We start from the raw sequence: 6,353 nt of genomic DNA, 5'->3' as shown, positions 1-6,353 counted from the left end.
TTTTCATTTCGATTCAGTCCCCTGCCTTTTCATCTCTTTACATTTTTTTCCCTGGTCTCATCTAAATAACATTTTAATCAAAGGCTGCATGTGTGAGAGAGAGTGTGTGTGAGAGAGAGAGCTGTAGCATTCATTAAAATCTAAGCCTGTCATGCACATACATGCACAGATCCCATCTGCTGAGGGTCAGCTCTGAATAGGAGAGTCGGCCCCTGGGGATGTGTTGGCCCTTCTCGGTGTGTGCTTAAGCGGATTTGGCTCCAGCTCTTTCGCTCTCTGTCTGTCTCCCTGTCCCGGCTTTCTTTGAAAGTCGCTTTCTCTCCTCTTAATCACTGTCAAAGTGAGAGGTGAGAGGCCTTGAGTCACACCTGGGTCCCAACCCAGAGGACAAATATCACAAAGTAGATCTCTTCAACATCTCAGTTGTTTCTCCTAGACAGGAATAAGATTAAATGAAGAGCTATAGACTTTTTCCTGATGTCTTCTGCTTCACAGATTATTCTCGTGAGAAAAAGTCGCCAGTTATGTTTCTACAAGTTTCTAAAACTGAGCTTTCACAGGCTTTGTCTCAAAATCTAGTGACCATCTTACTTATGCAGCATTTTTTGGCATTGTGTGTGCATGTGCACAATAAGAAAATAATGTAAATTTAGAAAGTAAACAGGTTTTGTTTTAATTTCACGGTGGCACAGACAAAGTCAGTTACCTTAACTGCACATTTCTAGTAAGTCCCTCCATCTTATCTCTCTCCAGGAAGGAGGATGAATGCTAAATAATCCACTGCTCGTCTCCACAGAGCAGATCTGGCAACATGAGCCAATGCAGAGATGCTTTTTCAAGGGGGAAAAAAATACTGTCAGATCCCACGGCATCAGCAGGATAACTATTTTAAGATGGTGTGAAGAACAGGGCGGTGGAAGGGGGAGGGGATGATTCTCAAACACAGGAAAAGTGTTGATAAGTGATGAAATATTCATTTAGTTTCGTGCCTATATGTGTGCAGTTGTGCCATACTACCAGACACAAGGCTTTTTTGGACTCATTTCACCTGGTAACCTGTCAAACACAGGGACGTCAACCAGCATTTGTGAAATTTGTGCAGCAGAGAAACTTCTTCCATCTGTGTGTGGGGAGAGTCATTTAAATCCTAATTCTGTTATGTCACCTGCCTCTTTAAATACTCAAGTTCATTAAAGCAGAATGGATTCTGATTGGCTGTAAAAAAAATATATATATATAGTTTATCAGCTGGAAAGAATCATTCTGAAAGTGTTTCAATAATATCTTTCCTCTGTGTCATTATGGTTATAGTTGTGCTGATTGTGGACTTATTTGCATTGAATGTGAGCAATTCTATTCATAAATAACTAGAGTAATTCTTAAAACTTTACTGATATTTTTAACGTTATAGTAATCGTCCTTGGTGTCAGTGAGTTTTAATACTAGGGTTGTTATGCCTACTTGTTAAAACATGGCTATATTGTTGCTAGGATGTTCGGGTTGGTTAATAATGCATTACTAGGTGGCTTCTATAACGTTCTGAGTTTGTAACTCTTTTAGGGTTTTATAGATGGCTGTAAGCATAGATATGTACAATGATTGGTAATTGATTACATGTAATCTGGATTATGTAATCAGATACGAAAAAAAACCTATCTGCTGAAGGCATCTAATAAGGTATATACATATAGCATTGTTGTGCAATTGTAAATGTGTTCAAAATGGTAGTTGGCATGTTGCTAATGTAACAGCTAGCAAGTGCACACTAATGCTATAGGCTGCACGGGCTGTTGTGTGCCTATCTCCTGTCGAAATGGGGTTGCGCTGTACTGATTGCATTGGTGCCGTGACCCGGATGGGAGTGAGGTTTGGGAGGCTGAGTGTAACGGAGGCCAGCTAGTCGGTGCTGCACAGTTAAACCTCACTCCTCTGCCCTCAAGAGGTGCACTAACAACTGATGCTAAACATCATTGTTAGCGTGTCCACTTCTCTTACTGGCTGTCGCTTAGCTGAGCAGAACCGGTAGCATGAATGTTTGCTAAATTCATTCAAACACTGCTAGATGATGGTTAGGTAATTCTGAGTCAACGGTGTGACTTTTATGGAGTTGCTAGGATGTTATGGGGGTTGCTAGCATATTGATATGTGGTTGGTAAAGTGTTCTGCAGAGTTGCTAGATAATTACTAGAAGTTTCTACACCAGGGTTCCTCAAATCTTGCCCTGGAGTGCCAATGCACTGCAGAGTTTAGCTCCAACCCTGATCAAACTCATCTATATGTGATTTTCTAATGATCCTGAAGACATTGATTGGCATGCTCAGGTGTGTTTGATTAGAGCTAAACTCTGCAGAAAAGTGGATCTCGTGGGCCAGATTTGAGGATCCCTAATCTACAGTGTTCTGGGTGGTTGCTAGAAACTGCTAGGTTGCTACTGTGGGTTTCATCTAAAGGGGCATTCAGTACCCTAACAAAATATATGGAAATATACTGGAAACTATAATGTGATTTATTAAATACTACATTTCCATAACTGGGAAAATATGTGTGATGGCATGTAAGAAACGTACCTGAAAAAATGACTGAAAACAAATATTAAAAAGTTTAGGATTTTTTTTCCATGTCAAAGTGATTCATTGTCTAACAAAAAAGATGCAAGTTGGTTATCACTAATATTTTCTCCAACATCAAATTGAATCCAATTTCTTTCCACATTGTCTTTTTCTGTCTTTCTGATTCTCTCATTGTTTCAAATTCATTGAGGAAGGTGACCCGCTCAACTAATAATGATCTGCGATGAGTTGTTTAATATTTAGGGTTAGGGGTTTGTTCACATAACTAACTAAATGATGCTTGTTTTTGCAAAGAGAACTAAAAAGTGAGAAAAAACAATTATGTGAAGCAGAAGGATAGAATATAAGAGCCCAGTGTGACTCAGTCACCATTGACTCATTCCTGTTTAGTCATTCGTGACTGCAGGTTTCGCAGAGAACATTATTTTAGCGCACAGACTGCTTGAGCAAACCTTACTTTGCCTCTCTGCATGACAGAGTACATCTGATGAACCCCCTTTGCAATAACTGTTTAGGGAGAGTTAAGTCGTGTTGGGAGGGGTTCACAGAAATAATTGTGTTTGGATCCTGGTGTCCCATGAGCCCTGCAGAGGTTTGGTCATTACATACTCATTCGGGATGCTGATTAGAGCCCCACGGCCCCTAGAGATGCTGGGATACCCTTCAACACCTGCTGCCCTGAGCGCAGCATTGGATCAGACTAATTTATTACACACACACACACACACACACACACACACACATCCATCCGTTTGATCCATTACTCTTTGTTTGGTAAAACACAGAATAGGAGTTTCTTAAATGTACAATATCCTAAGCCGAACCTATTTCTATCAGTATACAATATCATAAATAGATTCATACTGCATGCGCTGCATTTTGGGGGTTTTAAGCTGATGGGTGTCTTGTGGGTGGATTTGTCACGGAGGCAATTGGCGTGACGTGTGTCATCGGTGGGCTGTGGGAAAACACGTTCCGGTCGGCTGGTGACAGCAATGTGTGTCCTGTCACATTAGCACACGCCACAGAGGAAGCCAGCCCAGGTCATTAAAGTGAGACGACCCATCCTTTATTTTCAACACAGCATGTCTGCTTACTGTTGCCCAGTCAAGAGAGCTGGGGTGAAAGGTAAAGGGATGATTTTGAAGATTTTTGACTACCGCAAAAAGCTTAAAATAAATAAACATATCTATCTATATTCTTTATTAGTATACATCCTTGGTTTTTGAGTTAAATAATAATACTTTGTTTATTTGTTTATTAAGATTTAGAGCATCTTTTATTGTTCTTTGTGGAGTCTGCTACTGGTTTAGATTTTAGTCTTTGGGGTCTGGTATTGGTCTAGATTTTAGTCTTTGGGGGTCTGGTACTGGACTAGGCTTATCTTTGGGATCTGATATTGGTCTAGGATTTAGTATTTGGGCGTCTGGTGTTGATCTGGATTTTGGGGGGTCTGAAATTGGTCTAGGAATTAGCCTTTGGGATCTGAACTTGGTCTAGGCTTTAGTCTTTGAGGGTCTGGTATCGGTATCGGTCTAGTGTTTACTTTTTGGGGGTCTGGTATCAGTCTAGGCTTTAGTCTCTGGAGGTCCGGTATCGGTCTAGGGTTTAGCCTTTGGGGGTCTCGTATCAGTTTAGGCTTTAGTCTATGTAGGTCCGGAATCGGTCTTGGCTTTAGAAGGTGTGTAATTGATCTGGGTTTTTAAGGTCTGGTATTGGCCTGGATTTTATTTATTTTTTGGGCAGGAGGGGGGGTCTGCTATTACTCTAAGCTTTAGTCTTTGGGTGTCTGGTGTTAGTTTAGGCTTTAGTCTTTGGAGGTCCGGTATCGGTCTAGTGTTTACTCTTTGGGGGTCTGGTATCAGTCTAGGCTTTAGTCTCTGGAGGTCCGGTATCGGTCTAGTGTTTACCCTTTGGGGGTCTGGTATCAGTCTAGGCTTTAGTCTCTGGAGGTCCGGTACTGGTCTAGTGTTTACTCTTTGGGGGTCTGGTATCAGTCTAGGCTTTAGTCTCTGGAGGTCCGGTACTGGTCTAGTGTTTACTCTTTGGGGGTCTGGTATCAGTCTAGGCTTTAGTCTCTGGAGGTCCGGTATCGGTCTAGTGTTTACCCTTTGGGGGTCTGGTATCAGTCTAGGCTTTAGTCTCTGGAGGTCCGGTATCGGTCTAGTGTTTACCCTTTGGGGGTCTGGTATCAGTCTAGGCTTTAGTCTCTGGAGGTCCGGTACTGGTCTAGTGTTTACCCTTTGGGGGTCTGGTATCAGTCTAGGCTTTAGTCTCTGGAGGTCCGGTACTGGTCTAGTGTTTACTCTTTGGGGGTCTGGTATCAGTCTAGGCTTTAGTCTCTGGAGGTCCGGTATCGGTCTAGTGTTTACCCTTTGGGGGTCTGGTATCAGTCTAGGCTTTAGTCTCTGGAGGTCCGGTACTGGTCTAGTGTTTACTCTTTGGGGGTCTGGTATCAGTCCAGGCTTTAGTCTCCAGAGGTCTGGTATCGGTCTTGGCTTTAGAAGGTGTGTAATTGATCTGGGTTTTTTAAGGTCTGGTATTGGCCTGGATTTTTTATTTTTTGGGGGGGCGGGAGGGGGTGGGGGGTCTGCTATTACTCTAGGCTTTAGTCTTTGGGTGTCTGGTGTTAGTTTAGGCTTTATTCTTTGGGTATCTGGTGTTAGTTTAGGTTTTAGTCTTTGGGTGTCTGGTGTTGGTCTAGGCCAGGGCTGTCCAAACTCGGTCCTGGAGGGCCGGTGTCCAGCAGAGTTTAGCTCCAACTTGCCTCAACACACCTGCATGGAAGTGTCTAGTATGCCTAGTAAGAGCTGTGTTTAATTAGGGTTGGAGCTAAACTCTGCAGGACACTGGCCCTCCAGGACCGAGTTTGGACAGCCCTGGTCTAGGCTTTAGTCTTTAAAGGTCATGTACTGGTTTAGAATTTTGGGGGTCTGGTATTCGTCTGGGTCTTAGAAGGCCTAGGATAGTCTGATTTCGGGTGGTCTGGTATTGGTTTAGGTGTTGTAAGGTCTGGTCTTTAATTCTGTTCCATACTCTCATGCCGAGTAACAAATGAATGACCAGCATGCTCAGCAGTCTGTTGGGGGTTTTAAATTGTATTGATTAGTGATTTGTTCCCATCTAATTTGCACTTTGTAGGTAATTTACCTTAATCAGATCCACTGGTGTAATGAATCAAATGATCTACTATTACATATCAGGTTTACACATTAGAGAAATCCTGAGTGTTTGATGGGTATTAAATACGTTTTGCATAAGTACATTACAGGAAACATGATGGAGCGTCACTTTCACAAACCCTTGTATATGTTCTTGCTTTCTGAAAAGTTTTAAAAGAGTACATTATACTTTAAAAGAATAAACTTCAATGTGAACTGAATGTAATTTAATTGTATGGTAATTGCTGTTGAATGAAAATGTATTAAAGTTTACGTTCATATTTAATGCAAACTTTAACTGAACTTTATCAAGCTGATGTTTGTAAGAGAAACTTGTCTGTTAGATCTACACAAAGAGAGACAAAACCATTTCAAATCAATGCCCAGGATGATTTTAATGACTATATCATGCAAAAATAATCATCACACTCTATAAAGAACATCAACTCTTTATCTTTTCAAAACCAGAAATTTGCCTTTAAATTTTGGTCCACCAGTCGCAAAAATCAAAGGAAAGACATAATAACAATGTCTTGATTTGAATAATTGTATATAAAATCACACTTAGTGAGTAATTCATACAGTTTAACACTTTTTGACATCAACAAATCGCTCTATTTGA

Source organism: Barbus barbus (genome assembly GCF_936440315.1).
Source record: "Barbus barbus genome assembly, chromosome: 50".
Taxonomy (NCBI): Eukaryota; Metazoa; Chordata; class Actinopteri; order Cypriniformes; family Cyprinidae; genus Barbus; species Barbus barbus.
This window is presented reverse-complemented; position numbering follows the sequence as displayed.